The sequence below is a fragment of the Staurois parvus genome, unplaced genomic scaffold, assembly GCF_062004578.1.
Source record: "Staurois parvus isolate SC_StPar_1 unplaced genomic scaffold, SC_StPar_1.0 ptg001300l, whole genome shotgun sequence".
NCBI classification, from domain to species: Eukaryota; Metazoa; Chordata; class Amphibia; order Anura; family Ranidae; genus Staurois; species Staurois parvus.
The window spans coordinates 102,846-120,126 of NW_028319096.1; positions in this window are offsets into that span (position 1 = coordinate 102,846).

Consider the following 17,281-nt stretch of genomic DNA (forward strand, 5'->3'; position numbering starts at 1 on the left):
GGCTTCCTCAGGGAAATAGTGGGGTTTGTGTTCCATCCAACCCTGAAATGTCATAACGCCAGTCCGTTTTCAAATCACATTAATAATATGATAAAGTAGCTAGGAAAAAAATGAGCTGTAGAAATGCAACAAAATCACCCGCACTGTTTTAATACAAGGATATGTGATGCAGACCTTTCTCAGCAGTTGAAGATATACAAGCCATCACACTAATCCCCCAAACTACCATTAAAGGGGGTGCAATTTACCCTCTGATGTTGTGGCTGGTATAAAAATCTCTAGTAACATGGTCTGAGCATGGTGTGAGACTAAGTCCCAGGATCTCCATGTGTGTTGATGTCCCTGGACCTTCATGTATCTGGATGTCCAAGTGCCATTAGGTCTCTGGATCTACATATCTGGTGATATCCCTATGTGACTATGTCTCTGGATCTGCCTGTCTTGATCTCCCTGTGTATCTATGTCCCTGAATTGCCATACCTATTTACATTATATCCCTTTGTGACTATGTCTTTGGATTTCCATGTCCCTCAATGTCCCTTTGTGACTATGTCCTTGGATCTCCATGTTCCTGGATGTCCTTATTTGACTATGTCCTTGGATCTCCATGCCCCTGGATGTCCCTGTGTGACTATGTCCTCCAACTTTGTGGGAAGAGTCTGTGGATGGCCTCTTCCTGTTCCAACATGTCTGCGCACCAGTGCACAAAGCAAGGTCCATAAAGACATGAAGGAGCGAGTTTGGGTTGGAGGAACTTGACTGGCCTGACCTCAACCCCATAAAAAACCTTTGGGATGAATTAGAGTGGAGACTGTGAGCCAAGCCTTCTCGTCCGACATCAGTGCCTAACCTCACAAATGTGCTTCTGGAAGAATGGTCCAACCTTCCAATAGACACCCTCCTAAACCTTGTGGACGGCCTTCCCAGAAGAGTTGAAGCTGTTATAGCTGCAAAGGGCCGGCCAACTCAATATTGAACCCTACGGACTAAGACTGGGATGCTATTAAAGTTCATGTGCGTGTAAAGGCAGGGGTCCAAATACTTTTGGCAATATAGTGTATGTCCTTGGATCTTCAAGTCTTTCAATGTCCCTGTATGACTATGTCCTTGGAACTCCATGTCCTTCAATATCCCTCTCTGACTATGTCTTTGGATCTCCATGCCGTTTGTACCTCTGTGACTATGTCCTTGGATCTCCATGTCCCTGTGTGGCCATTTTCCAGGCCGCCCTCCTATAAAGTGTCTTTGGAGCCATCTGATTTACCAGCTCTGGTGTGATCTCCACCTTTTTCTCTGGCACAGACATAAAGTATGTGTAAGTGGCTTTATTTCTGTAGGGGACGGATAAAACCGCAGTGTGTGGAAGAAAAGATTGAATTTCCAGCGTCTATTTTCCAAACATTTAGGGCCCCCAGAAAAAAATATTAGCAGTTTCCTTTTGAAGCAGACTAGAGAGTCATTTTTCGGTTAAAAGCTACAGATCCGTGTCCTATAAAATGAGAACCTTCTCCTCCCGGGGAGATTGCCCTATAAATCAGCCCAGACTAATTCAGTGCAAGTTTAATAAACGCTCCTATTGAAAATGAATGTTCTCCATTTAACAGTTGTATCAGCACCATATAAAAGCATGACCCCAATAAATCCCCGTTTACAGGCAGATCAATCCCTCCTCCCTATTGATCTGCACGCACAGCCTCTCCCTGTAACACTTTCTGGATAGAAATAGCATTTCGATTAGATCCTTTATTAGGAAAAGATTGTTCCAAGAGGATCAGTGCAGAGAGATAATTAAACGGTGACATTTTAATTACTGGACATTGACAAAGGAATGCTACGGGAGGGATAGATAGTTTGATTTGGTGCAGTACTAAGGCTAGCCATACACAACCCAATGGGGGCCACATGAGAGGAAAAGCTTCAGATTTTCTGATGTGAATTTTAATTCACAAAGAGATGTTGGAAAATGTTTTTTTGTGACTCCTAGTCAATTGTTCCCTTTCCCTCAGAGAGACAGAGAGAAGGGAGTGAAGTTTTTAGGGGTCTTGGAGGCTCTTTAGTTTTCAGTGAGACATATTCCTGGCCAGGGGCAGACTGACCATTTGGGAACTCGGGCACTGCCCGAGGGCCCGGGGTCAGTAGAGGGCCCCATAAGATGCCCCTGGTACCTTTCATAGGCTTTTTGGAGTGTGGTTTGAGTGTGGGAGAGGACACAGGGCCCCGTGATCCCCAATTGCCCGGGGGCCCCATGAATTGTCAGTCCACCCCTGTTCCTGGCTGTGAACCCCCCCAAAAATGTAATATATTCAGCTTACCAATCCTTAGATGTGGCAGCTGCATTCGTTTTCTTTTCTTAGAAATTTTCTCTTTATTTTCCTGCTGATCTTGCCAGTAACACACTTCCTGTCTTAGGGTGTCTCCACTCTGGATGGAAGAGCAACGGAGACACCCTTGGATAGCAACATTGACAGTCTGGGGGAAGGGGAGTGTTAGAGCAGTGGTTCTTAACCTTGTTGGAGGTACTGAACCCCACCAGTTTCATATGCGCATTCACCGAACCCTTCTTAATTGGAAAAATAAAATATGATTTTTAAAATTCAAAACATAGGTATATATTTATACATAGGTGCACAAAATGAACAAAACCGTTAAGAACAAAGAACAAAACCATTAAAACATGATTTTCACACAAAAACAAAAACATAATAATGAATATTTACTGCACGAATCATATGAGTCGGGTGTGGGTCTTCACCTCTGCCGAACCCGCGAGACTGACTCACCGAACTCCTGGGGTTCGATCGAACCCAGGTTAAGAACCACTGTGTTAGAGGGACTAGCAGTTGGACTTCATTAACCAAATAAAGCTGAACTCCAGCTAACACTTTAACTGCAAGCTGTAAAAACTGAGAAAGAAAGAAAGAAAGAAAGAAGGGAAAGAAAGAAAGGAGGGAAAGAAAGAAAGAAAGAAACAAAGAAAGAAAGAAGGGAGGGAGAAAAGAATAAAAAAATGAAGGGAAAGGAAAATGAAAAGGAAAGGGAAAAGAAAAGAAACAATGTCAAGGTATCCGGATTTATTTACTCTTCTCTGGCAGAAACTGACTACAAGCATTTATGGGTTGGGATATGATCTCTCAAAGTCTGGCAAATTTTCATCTCAATATATCAGATCGGTATTTTTGAGACTGTAATGAACTAGGTACTCTCAAACATCTATGGTGGGATTGTCCAAAAATAAAACACTTTTGGATTAAAGTTTACCGACCGAGCCCTCCTGTGAGAACGGTGTCAGCTCTTCCATTAATAGTGATGTTAAGAATGGTGTAGCGCTACATACATATACCAGTTATATCATGAACACATTTGGCTCTGTATGCCAGACAAATGTAATATATGAGGTGCTATATACAATATATAAATGATGGTAACAATACCGTGACAATTAGTGCTTCCCTTAATAGGGATATACGTGCATAATAATTAAAGTGCGTGATAATAAACCGTGTATAAGTCACACAAAAGCATGCTAATAATGTCCATAGACTAATGCAGGCCATAGATGGGGAGAAAACCGGCCGATTTTTCTTTAAAAAAAACGAAAAATTGGTTGTTCAAGCGGCCGACGTTACCAGGAATGGTAAAAAAAAATCGGCCGATTTTCATCCCGTCTACAGCCGTCAAAAAGTGTCCCTGCAGAGAGCTCCACTATTTCTTTGACAGTCCCTTGACATTTATAGCGGTTGCAACAATGTATCTATTTGTATCCATTTCGGATACAGATGTTTTTATTCGGAAACAAATAGATACGTTGTTGCAACCGCTATAAATGTCAAGGGACTGGCGGAGCTCTCTGCAGGGACACTTTTTGCTGGACTGGAATTCTTCTCTTCTTCATCCTCTTCTTCTTCTTCCTCTTCTTCTTCATCCTCTTCTTCTTCTTCATCCTCTTCTTCATCTTCCTCTTCTTCATCCTCTTTGTCTTCTTCATCCTCTTCTTCTTCTTCATCCTCTTCTTCTTCATCCTCTTCTTCTTCTTCATCCTCTTCTTCCTCTTCTTCTTCTTCCTCTTCTTCATCTTCTTCTGCTTCATCCTCTTCTTCTTCCTCTTCCTCTTCTTCATCCTCTTCTTCTTTTTCTTCTTCTTTTTGTCTTCCTCTTGCAGGTCACTGCTCATGCGCAGATTTTTTTATCGGAAAAAAGATCGGCCGATTTGCCCATAATTGTCGCGAAAATCGGCCGATCGGCAAAATCGACCGATCGTTTTCCAACTTTACCGATAAAAAAAATCTGCCAAAATACCAAAAAATGGCCGAACAATTAGCCCACTAACGATCCGAAAATCGGCCGATTTTATTTTCGGATGAAAAAAATCGCCCGATTTTCTACCCATCTATGGCCTGCATAAGTGTTAGATAAACCACAAACACAGGTCAAAACATGCTCCTCTCGCCAGTGCAGGTGATGGGTGAGAATCCAAAATGGCTAGCGTGCCTGCTCACCTTCCCCCTGCGGCCCCCGGGGGCCAATATGCCTTGCGGATCACTCTAGATCCTACTTAATCTCTCCACGTTAAAGGTTGCCTCACAGCTATCTCCAGGTGAGCGGATATATCATAGATTCCCACAATATCGCCTCCACCTTCCACTTATTCTCCACGAGCCAATACCAGCATACACATATACATTCATGAAGTCATGGAATGAGAACACAGAAAATCCTCCATAGTGTAAACCTGTATATCTTGTTTAATAAATATATAAAACCCGCCAAGTGAACACTCACATTTGGGCCAAGAATACAAAGCGTTTTGTTGTCATCCCACATGGGTGTACTGATAGTCCTCTGGTGTACTAAAATGGCGCCGGACCGGAAGTGCGTCACCACGTTGCTATGTCTACGCGTTACGCCACGCCCCTCGCAGCTTCATCAGGATCAATGATCCCTAGCTGATCTTCATAACATACCTTACTGGGGATGTAGAGCATATGACACTATTCCAGGCCCAGCACAAGCCACAAGTATATGTGCATCGGCCAGATGGCTATTTTTGCGACCTGACCATCAATAGCTAGTCCAGCCTCTTTGGGGCAATCCTGCTCCTCCTCACTTCTGTTCCATTCCTAACCCACATCTATGGGCGAGATAGGGTATTAAAACCCTGGCTGATGGTATGCCCTCTGGGATGTTACCACCATTCTTGCAGTTATCCCGAAAAATCCATCTCCCATGAGGGATGCTCTTCCGGTACATCCAACTGAGACATGCGAAGTCTCATACAGGCTAAAGCCGTGTTAAGGGACATATGAGCCATAAAGGCGTCACCCCCCTGATTAAGGCAAAATAGACCTTTGTAGGCAACTTCTTTCTCTAATCCGCAAGGTGGATAAAATTCCATGCAGGCCAGAGTCGAGATATGGGATGTGGAAATAGTGGCCAATTAGGCCTTGCTAGTGTTTTCTTATAGACAATGTCTGTGCTCTCAAGCAGGCCCTGAGCCTGGGGATGAGAGATATGAGCCGCAATGGCATCATTCCTGTATTTTGAGGTCAAATAGGCCTTGGTAACAACTTGCTCTTGGGCACCAATCCACATGACAGTAGATTCCCATATGGGTCAAAGCCTGGATGGGGATATACAGTGGGGCAAAAAAGTATTTAGTCCGCCACCAATTGTACAAGTTCTCCCACTTAAAAAGATGAGAGAGGCCTGTAATTGGCATCATAGGTAGACCTCAACTATGAGAGACAAAATGAGAAAACAAATCCAGACAATCACATTGGCTGATTTGGAAAGAATTTATTTGCAAATTATGGTGGAAAATAAGTATTTGGTCAATATGAAAAGTTCATGTCAATACTTTGTTATATATCCTTTGTTGGCAATGACAGAGGTCAGACGTTTCCTGGAAGTCTTCACAAGGTTGGCACACACTGTTGCTGGTATGTTGGCCCATCCTCCATGCAGATCTCCTCTAGGGCAGTGATGTTTTGGGGCTGTCGCTGGGCAACACAGACTTTCAACTCCCTCCAAAGGTTTTCTATGGGGTTGAGATCTGGAGACTGGCTAGGCCACTGCAGGACCTTGAAATGCCTCTTACGAAGCCACTCCTTCATTGCCCGGGCGGTATGTTTGGGATCATTGTCATGTTGGAAGACCCAGCCACGTTTCATCTTCAATGCCCTTGCTGATGGAAGGAGGTTTGCACTCAAAATCTCACAATCCATGGCCCCATTCATTCTGTCCTGTACATGGATCAGTCGTCCTGGTCGCTTTGCGGAGAAACAGCCCCAAAGCATGATGTTGCCACCCCCATGCTTCACAGTAGGTATGGTGTTCTTTGGATGCAACTCAGCATTCTCTCCTCCAAACACGATGAGTTGTGTTTCTACCAAACAGTTCTATTTTGGTTTCATCTGACCATATGACATTCTCCCAATCCTCTTCTGGATCATCCAAATGCTCTCTAGCAAACTTCAGATGGGCCCGGACATGTACTGGCTTAAGCAGGGGGACACGTCTGGCACTGCAGGATCTGAGTCCCTGGCGGCGTAGTGTGTTACTGATGGTAGCCTTTGTTTCGTTGGTCCCAGCTCTCTGCAGGTCATTCACTAGGTCCCCCCGTGTGGTCCTGGGATTTTTGCTCACCGTTCTTGTGATCATTTTGACCCCACGGGGTGAGATCTTGTGTGGAGCCCCAGATCGAGGGAGATTATCAGTGGTCTTGTATGTCTTCCATTTTCTAATTATTGCTCCCACAGTTGATTTGTTCACACCAAGCTGCTTGCCTATTGCAGATTCAGTCTTTCCAGCCTGGTGCAGGTCTACAATTTTGTTTCTGGTGTCCTTCGACGGCTCTTTGGTCTTCACCATAGTGGAGTTTGGAGTGTGACTGTTTGAGGTTGTGGACAGGTGTCTTTTATACTGATAACAAGTTCAAACAGGTGCCATTGATACAGGTAATGAGTGCAGGACAGAGGAGCCTCTTAAAGAAGAAGGTACAGGTCTGTGAGAGCCAGAAATCTTGCTTGTTTGTAGGTGACCAAATACTTATTTTCCACCATAATTTGCAAATAAATTCTTTCCAAATCAGCCAATGTGATTGTCTGGATTTGTTTTCTCATTTTGTCTCTCATAGTTGAGGTCTACCTATGATGCCAATTACAGGCCTCTCTCATCTTTGTAAGTGGGAGAACTTGCACAATTGGTGGCTGACTAAATACTTTTTTGCCCCAATATTGTACATTCACATCAGTCCCTAACCCTCAAGGGGCGTACAATCTAAGGTCCCTAACTCACATTCATACATACACATACTAGGGACAATTTAGACATGATCCAATTAACCTACCAGCATGTCTTTGGAGTGTGGGAGGAAACCGGAGTATCCAGAGGAAACCCACGCAGGCACAGGGAGAACATGCAAACTCCAGGCAGGTGGTGCTGTCTGGGATTCGAACCAACAACCCCAGTACTGCCAGGTGGAAGTGCTAACCATTTAGCCACTGTGCTGCCCAGACTAACTATGTAACTATGCTCTGTAAAGTGCTGATGACCATTTTCATGTGTATTCGTGATCTTGTAAAACTCAACAAGAAAATAATGAAAATGAATTTTTCCTCCTCCACATCCTGTAATTTTGCTAATTTTATATGGAGGAGTAGTACTTAGCAGACCCACCTACAACTGTATTTCATAGTAGCTTGCTCCTGTGCCTGGTGTATGAAGGAAGAGTTGTTTTCCAGCACCATGGCTAGCTCTGGTCTAATGGCAGTCACTCCGACAATTTCAGATGTCTTCTTTAAATAATACGACCGGTGGAAATGGCAGCAGTAACTCTCCTTTGTGTAGGGCCCGGCCATGCCTTGGTGTGATAAGTCGTAAAGTGCATCTACAGCTCCAGGAACCCCACTGTTGGCCTATTTTAGCCCACAGCTTGTTAAAAGAAACCTTTTATGACTTGGTTTTACTCTTAATTAGCCACTGGCTACGCTAGGAGATGGCTGCTATTAAATGGGTGGAGTGGTATTTCTTCTACAAGCATTATCCGAGATCTGCTCCACGCACCGTAGTAATGCAAGTTGTCATTCTGTATTAATGGAACCCAACCGATCAATCCGCAACCAGCAATTCACTCAATAGACAAGCAATACAAAGGAGCCATTTACATCCAAGTGTGACACCTCTCTGGGGCGTTCTGTCCCATTCCTTCCTTAATAAGATATCTGATGATGCCTTTCAGGGAACATCTCCTTCAGGCTTCCCCACCCCATCAATAGACCATTTACCCCCAACTAATCACTACTTATAATTGGCAGCAAACACGGCCTAGAGACACTCAATTATGTATGAAATATATAGATAGGGTATAACTGCCACATACTTAAACATAGTCCCGGATGTACTGTAGTTTGTAACAGATCAGAAATAGAAGGTTTGCTAAAGGGCAGTCAATCAACATGTAGAGCCTTATGGGTAGCAATGAACCTGCTGCTCAAAATATGAAGCCCTCCTCGTAGCAGTATGTACTAATGTTTCATGCTGGCACTAATACTGCATATATGACCCCCCAACAGCCAATGAGATATTTACTACATTGGTCTTGACGGATAACAGAAAAGATGAATGACGTACATTATTATTATTATTATTATACAGGATTTATATTATTATTATTATTATACAGGATTTATATATTATTATTATACAGGATTTATATTATTATTATTATTATACAGGATTTATATATTATTATTATACAGGATTTATATATTATTATTATACAGGATTTATATATTATTATTATACAGGATTTATATATTATTATTATACAGGATTTATATATTATTATTATACAGGATTTATGGCGCCAACAGTTTGCTCAGCACTTTACAATATAACGGGAGACAATACAGCGACAATACAGTTCAATACAAGAGGGTTAGGAGGGCCCTGATCCAGGGAGCTTACAATCTAGGAGATTACAGCTTTCCCTTGAACCGAGTCTTATGGAAAGTCAGTCTTGTCTTCTGTTCATGACAAGTAGGATGAAGAGCCGAGAGGGGACTCTAATGGTATCGCTGGTTTACAAAGAAAATCACCAATAGCTAAAGAAAGCAAAACAGCGACGACCCCTCCACCTTCGACTAGGTCTACAATCTAGAACAGGGGGCTCCAAACTTTTCAGAAAAAAGGGCCACATTGTGTATTTCACAAACATTCGTGGGCTGAAAAATATTTTCCTTACATCAAGGTCGCCATCAGTCCCTTATAAATAAGAGACCCCATTACATCAGGGTCCCCATCAGAGCACCCCTTATATCAGGGTCTCAATCACAATACTGTCTGCATCAGTCCCCAATAAATAAAAGTCCTCATTGCATCAGGGTTCCTATCAAAGCACCCCTTATATCAGGGTCCCCATCAGAGCACCCCTTATATCAGGGTCCACATCAGAGCACCCCTTATATCAGGGTCCACATCAGAACACCTCTTTCTATCAGGGTCTCAATCACAATAGTGTCTGTATCAGTCCCCAATAAATAAGAGTCCCCATTGCATCGGGGTCCCCATCAGAGCACCCCTTATATCAGGGTACACATCAGAGTACCCCATATATCAGGGTCCCCATCAGAACACCTCTTTATATCAGGTTCCTATCAGAGCACCCCTTATATCAGGGTCCACATCAAAGCACCCCTTATATCAGGGTCCACATCAGAACACCTTTTTATATCAGGGTCTCAATCACAATAGTGTCTGCATCAGTCCCCAATAAATAAGAGTCCCCATTGCATCGGGGTCACCATCAGAGCACCCCTTATATCAGGGTCCACATCAGAGCACCCCATATATCAGGGTCCCCATCAGAACACCTCTTTATATCAGGGTCTCAATCGCAATACTGTCTGCATCAGTCCCCAATAAATAATAGTCCCCTTTGCATCAGGGTCCCCATCAGAGCACTCCTTATATCAGGGTCCCCATCAGAACACCCCCTTATATCAGAGTCCCCATCAGAGCACCCCTTATATCAGGGTCCACATCAGAGCATTCCTTATATCAGGGTCCACATCAGAACACCTCTTTATATCAGGGACTCAATCAAAAAAGTGTCTGCATCAGTCCTCAATAAATAAAAGCCCCCATTGCATAAGGGTCCCCACCAGAGCACCCCTTATATCAGGGTCCCCATCAGAGCACCCCTTATATCAGGGTCCCCATCAGAGCACCCCTTATATCAGGGTCCTCATCAGAGCACCCCTTATATCAGGGTCCCCACCAGAACACCCCCTTTTATCAGGGTCCCCAACACATGTCCGCATCAGTCCCCCATAAATAAGAGCCTCCCCTTACATCAGGGTTCCCATCCAAGCCCCCCCCCTTTCATTAGGTTCCCCTTCAAACCTCTCTTACTTCAGAGATCCCATCAGAGTCCCCTGTTATATAAGGAGAGGAGTTGAAGGGGAAACCATAAGCAGCCTCTGCTGACCTTAATCCTCACATTAAAGGGATTCTAAAGGTTGTAATTTAAAGAAAAAATGGTTTTGCACAGCGCAACCCTGATCCTCTTCTTTTTGGGTCCCCTGTCGGCGGTCCTGGCTCCTCCTCCCAGCTGAGTGCCCCCAATAGCAAGCCTCTTCCTATGGTGGCACTTCATCAGGCTCACTCCCAAGCTGTCCATTCACATACAGAGCATGGCTTGGCCCCCCTTGTTCTCTCCTCCAACCTCCCGTTCTTGTGTCAGCCAATGAGGAAGGGAGACCTGGGAGAGCTGCTGCTCTCATGCACATCATTGGATAAGGATAGGTAAGTATAAGGGTGGGCAGCTGCACAATAGAATTCATAAGGGTAAAAAACGTTCTGCTTTTAGAACCAGTTCAAGGATATGCCACTGACTCCAGCTTCGGGCTGGAAAAAAATCTTGTAGCAGGCCGGAAGTGGCCCATGGACCGCAGTTTGGAGACCCCTGATCTACAAGATCAAACCATAAATGACCTAAACAGTCTATAGCAAAGGGTAGTTCATGGGGTTTGATATGAATTACAGTACATGTGCAAGGTTGTGCACTTTACATGGGAGTTTGCATGTATTTTTAACCTGTTTTTTACCGACAGATAAAACTGGTGTTTTTTTAAGAGTTTTTGGTGATTTTTTTTTTAATTGTAAACTAGTGACACCATTAAAATGTCCTATTGGCCATTCATCCTACCAAGACAATAGTACAAGAATCCATACCCCACATGGAAGAAAAATATATTTGAAATGCTACAATTTTGGCCGTATTCAATATATTTCAAAATATATTTAAATAAATAAATAAATATATATATATATATATATATATATATATATATATATATATACTGCATGTTGAAATGCATTTTTTATATATTACAAAATATATGAAAAATATTGTTAAAAATATATTTTTTTAAAACATATTCTTCAGATTTTTTTTAACATATACAAAAGTCATTTTAACATATATTTTTACATATATTTTGTAAATGCATTCCAAAAATGTAGATTTGTATTTTTAAAGACATACAGTATATTTGAAATGTATTTTTAAAAATATTTTTCATATATTTTATAATAAAAACGAATTTCAACATGCAGTTGGTATATATATATATATATATATATATATATATATATACACACACATATTTATATATACACACACACACACACACACACATATATATATATATATATATTATTATTATTATACAGTATTTATAAAGCGCCAATAGTTCGCTCAGCGCTGTACATTACAAAGGGGACAGAACATGTGACAGAACAATACCAATACAATGCAAAACATGAGGGGATTGAGGGCCCTGCTCCTTGGAGCTTACAATCTAGGAGGGAGGGGATGGTGGCACAGGAGGAGATAACTGTGGGGGATGGAGTGGTAGGAAGAGTGGAGGAGGTCGGCAAGTTAGCAGGGGGTGGGGTAGGCTTCCCTGAAGTGATGGGTTTTCAGGGTGCGCCTAAAGGAGAGGAGAGTAGGTGATAATCTGATGTGTTGGGGCAGGGAGTTCCAGAGGATGGGTGACACCCTGGAGAAGTCCTGGAGACGGGCATGGGAGGAGGAGACCAGGGAACTAGAGAGAAGGAGGTCTTGTGAGGAGCGGAGTGTGCGTGCTGGGCGGTACTTGGATATTAGGTCGGTGATGTAGTTCGGGGCAGTATGGTGGACGGCTTTGTATATCAGTGTTAGGATTTTGAATTTGATCCGTTGCGCAATCGGAAGCCAGTGGAGGGATTGGCAGAGGGGGGTGGCGGAGACGGAGCGGTTGGAAAGGTGAATGAGTCTGGCAGCCGTATTCAGGATGGACTGAAGCGGGGATAGCCTGTGGCGAGGCAGGCCAGTGAGGAGGGAGTTGCAGTAGTCGAGTCGTGATATGATGAGGGAGTGGATGAGCTGTTTAGTGGTTTCTGGGGTTAGGAACGTGCGGATTTTGGCGATGTTGCGGAGGTGGAGTCTGCATGTTGCGGAGGTGGAGTCAGCACGAGTTTGTTAAAGATTGGACTTGGGGTTGAAAGGATAGGTTGGAGTCCAGAATGACACCAAGTACTCTGGCCTGCGGGGCAGGTTTGATATTGGCGTTGTTGGATGTGATGGAGAAGTCAATGGGGGTGGTGTCCGGGCTGGAGGGAAGACAAGAAACTCGGTTTTGGAGAGGTTCAATTTAAGGAAGTGGAGTGACATGTCTGATATGTCGCTCAGTAGGTGTGTGATTCGGGCTGAGACCAAGGGGGTGAGGTGGGGAGTTGAGAGATAGATTTGTGTGTCGTCGGCATAGAGGTGGTAGTTGAAGCCGTGAGAGTGTATGAGTTGGCCAAGGGAGGAGGTGTAGATGGAGAAGAGAAGGGGCCCGAGGACAGAGCCTTGAGGGACCCCAACAGAGAGGGGGAGTGAGGGGGAGGTGGTAGCATTATAGGTAACGCTGAATATATATATATACACACACACACACACACATATATATATACTGCATGTTGAAATGCGTTTTTATTATAAAATATATGAAAAATATTTTTGAAATGCTACAATTTAGGCCGTATTCAATATATATATATATATTTATTGAAATATATTGAATACGGCCTAAATTGTAGCATTTCATATATATGTCAATATATTTGGGAAGAATATTTTTAAAAATATATTTCAAATATATTTTTCTTCCACTTGGGAACAGAGACCACAACAGAGAGGTGGTGTCCAGAAAGCGTCAAAAACACATGCAAAAAAAAAAAATAATCCTAAAATTTGAAAATGACTTTACATAAAGAATGCATTGCAAAATGCATCAATAACGTATCTTTACAGCTACATGCGCGTTAATGGGCGTGCATGGTATCTAAAATTTCAAAACACGTCTAAACGAGCCCTAAGTTTGTTCTTTATTTCATTTTATTTCCCCAGAAAAGGAGGGGGTTGTGGTTTCTGGAGGGTCACAGTCCAGAAATCTGAAATCAGATGGCCCGGCAGGATCTGAGTCCTGGGCGGTCCCGCGTCTCAATGACCCTTGTAGCTGCCCCCCTGCCAGTTTATGGCTTAATCAAAAGAGTCATTCTGCCTTTTTTTTCAGGGTCGGCCGGGATCTGCCTAATTTCTATCAATTGCCAAGCTGTTTGCTGGTAAGCGATGTTGCGAAATGAAATTTACACGATCGATAGACAAGACTTTATTGATTAGGTTAAAACAGCCAGAGAAAATGAGAGAAGAGGAACAATTAAGTCATCCAGTTAAGCGGTGACATTAAAAGGACTAAATTTGGGTGACATGACAGTTGGTGATGGTTGAATGAGCAGGGAGAAATGGGGATGACAGAGGAGGACTGATGTGGAGGGGGGAGGGAGGGGGGGGGGGAAGGGTAGTTGCTGATTAATTGATCAAGAGGAATTCACATTGGACAGAATTTAAAAAAACTGCCTGAAAATGGAACTTTTATTAAAGTTTATGCTCCAAATGCAGTAGGGCACATGCCAACATTACCACATCAAACCATTACTTTGAGTACATATCCAAGAAGTATATAAATGTAAAGTTTATCTTTTATAGGGGGGCAGTGTGAAGAACTTGTGTGAGGTCCCCCCTAAAAACTCATACCAGACCCCTATTTAGAAAAAGAATCAGGTATGAATATTAGGGGGACCTCAGCCATTTTTATTTAAATCCATACTAGACCCAGATCCAGGCATACAGCCTCGGTGGCTAAGAAAGGAGGGGACAGCGAGCATAGCTTCACTTCCTGAAGCTTACCAGGTTATATGCTGGGCAAAAGATAGAAAAAATGTGGGGCCCCCTTATAATCCATAGCAGACCCTTATCCAGGCATGCAGCCTAACTGGCCATGAAATAGAGGGGCAACTAACATGTGTGTGTGTGTGTGTTGCCCCCCCTAAAAACCCAGACCAGACCCCAATCTACAATAAGGGTCAGGCATGGTTATTAGGGGACCCCAATCCATCTTTTTATTTTTTTTAGCTCTTAAAAATCCATACCAGACCCAGATCCAGACATACAGCCTCGGTGGCTAAGAAAGGAGGGGACAGCGAGCATGGCTTCACTTCCTGAAGCTTACCAGGTGATATGCTGGGCAAAAGAAAGAAAAAAAAGAAAACTTGTGGGCCCCACTTATAATACATGGCAGACCCTTGTCCAGGCATGGCCATGAAATAGAGGGGCAACAAACGTGTGTGTGTGTGGTCCCCCCTAAAAACCCAGACCAGACCCCTATCTACAATAGGGGTCAGGCATGGACATTAGGGGACCCCAAGCCATCTTTTTATTTTTTTAGCTCTTAAAAATCCATACCAGACCCTTATCCAGGCATACAGCCAGGGTGGCGAAGAAAGGAGAAGACAGTGAGCATGGCCCCTCTTTAAAAATCTATACCAGACCCAGATCCAGACATACAGCCTCGGAGGCTAAGAAAGGAGGGGACAGCAAGCATAGCTTCACTTCCTGAAGCTTACCAGGTTATATGCTGGGCAAAAGATGGAATAAAAAGAAAACATGTGGGGCCCCCTTATAATACATGGCAGACCCTTATCCAGGCATGCAACCTAACTGGCCAGGAAATGGAGGGGCCTATTGAAGTGAAGGGGCTGCCCTAAGTGCAACATGTGGAAACGTGCAAATGGAATCTCTCCTTCTATGTGAGATATGGATGGGGCCTAAGGGCATTCTGCTTCAACTCCTGCTTGATCTTTGGTTGAAAAATACTTTTGTAGCACCCTTCCAGGTAGGTGCTAGGTTAGGTAAATGTAGCTATTATCTCTCCTGGAACCAGTGGAGCTGCCTGTGAGTTGGCTGTGGGTTTGGTTGCTTCCCCCTGTTTTCTGGATGGTTCTGGAAAGCAGTGGGTTGGGAGAGTCAAATGCACAGTACGAACATTTATGTGGTCCCGGCCAATCTCTGGGGAGAGTGCTAGATGGAGGCTGGGAGTGAGCATCAATAGTCTGAAGCCTGGAGCTGTAGGGTTTCTTTCCAGAAGGAGGAGATCCCAGAATGAAGGGCTGCTGCCCCTCTGGGCAGTCCAACTGTGCCTCTCTACTGCTCATCGAGGTCCCAGCTATTTGAGCTTTTGAGCTTGGGGGGGGGGGGGGTGAGTAGTTCCTGCTCTACTGATATTTGCTGAAACTGACCGAGGAAATATTTTTTGGGATCTGGTCTGGAGAGGTCACAGTAGAGGTGTCTGGCTGATACTGGAAGCAGGCATCCAATTATCCAAGGACGTTAGTGAGTACAGACTGGTGTGTGAGATCTCAGTGACTGTGTGCTGCTTCTGTCCCTCTTTCAGAGATGGGAGGAATCACAGTCAGATTATGAAGTCCGTCTATGCCCAGCTCAGAATTTCCCCCATTTCCAGTCCTCTCTGACACCTATCACCCGGGCAGGAAGTGATGGCTAATTTCAGATTCAGAGGAAAAGATAGCAGCAAACAATCGACATATACCGATCAGCCATAACATTCTGCAGCACAGCGGCTAAATGGTTAGCACTTCCTCCTGGCAGTACTAGGGTCATTGGTTCAAATCCAACCACAGAACCACCTGCCTGTAGTTTGCATGTTCTCCCTGTGCCTGCGTGGGTTTCCTCCTACACTCCAAAGACATGCTGGTAGGTGAATTATCTCCTGTCTAAATTGTCCCTAGTATGTGTATGTATGAATGTGAGTTAGGGACCTTAGATTGTACGCTCCTTGGGGGCAGGGACTGATGTGAATGTACAATATATATGTAAAGTGCTGCGGAAATTGATGGCGCTATATAAGTACCTGAAATAAATGAATAAATCACATTCTGAGCACTGACAGGTAAAGTGAATAACACTGAGTATCTTGTGGCAACGGCACCTGAAAATGGGTGGGATATATTAGGCAGCACATGAACATGTTGTCCCCTGAAGTTGATGTGTTGAAAGCACCAAAAATGGACAAGTGTAAGGACTTGAGCGACTCTGGCAAGAGCAAAATTGCAATGTCTAGATCAGGGGTGTCAAACTGGCGGCCCTCCAGCTGTTGCAAAAACAACAATTCCCATCATGCCTCTGCCTTTGGGAGTCATGCTTGTAACTGTCAATCTTGCAATGACTCATGGGACTTGTAGTTTGGCAACAGCTGGAGGGCCGCCAGTTTGACACCCAAGGTCTAGATGACTGGGTCAGAGCAACTTCAAAACTGCAGCTCTTGTGGGATGTTCCCGGTCTGCAGTGGTCAGAACCAACCAAAAGTGGTCCAAGGAAGGAGACCCGGTGATAGTGGTGTTTTTTTTCCCTAGGGATTTTTTTCACTGGGGGCGACTCCCTGTATCAGGATTTCACCTGTATTTATTGTCTTTTTTATTCATTCCAGTTCCAATTCAGCCTGGGGAAGCCTTTGGCGATCTCAGTGTGGGATCTTTCGGGCTAGTTGGGGGCAGGGGTGGACTGACCATTTGGAAACTCGGGCACTGCCCGAGGGCCGGGGTCAGTAGGGGCCCCATGAGATGCCCCTGGTACCTTTTTAATAGGCTTTTTTGAGTTTGGGCAAGGACACAGGGGCCTCATGATCCCCTATTGCCCGGGGGCCCCATGAGTTGTCAGTCCGCCCCTGGTTGGGGGTTCCCACTTTTGGCAACCTGTTGGGGTTTTCGCAGATGTTGACAGATGGGTTTTACTTTTAAGATGGCTACTCATGAGCCAATTGTATGTACTGTATATAGGATGGTATGTACTTCATTATAGAACATATAAATTGTATTTTGAATTTGATATTGTACAATA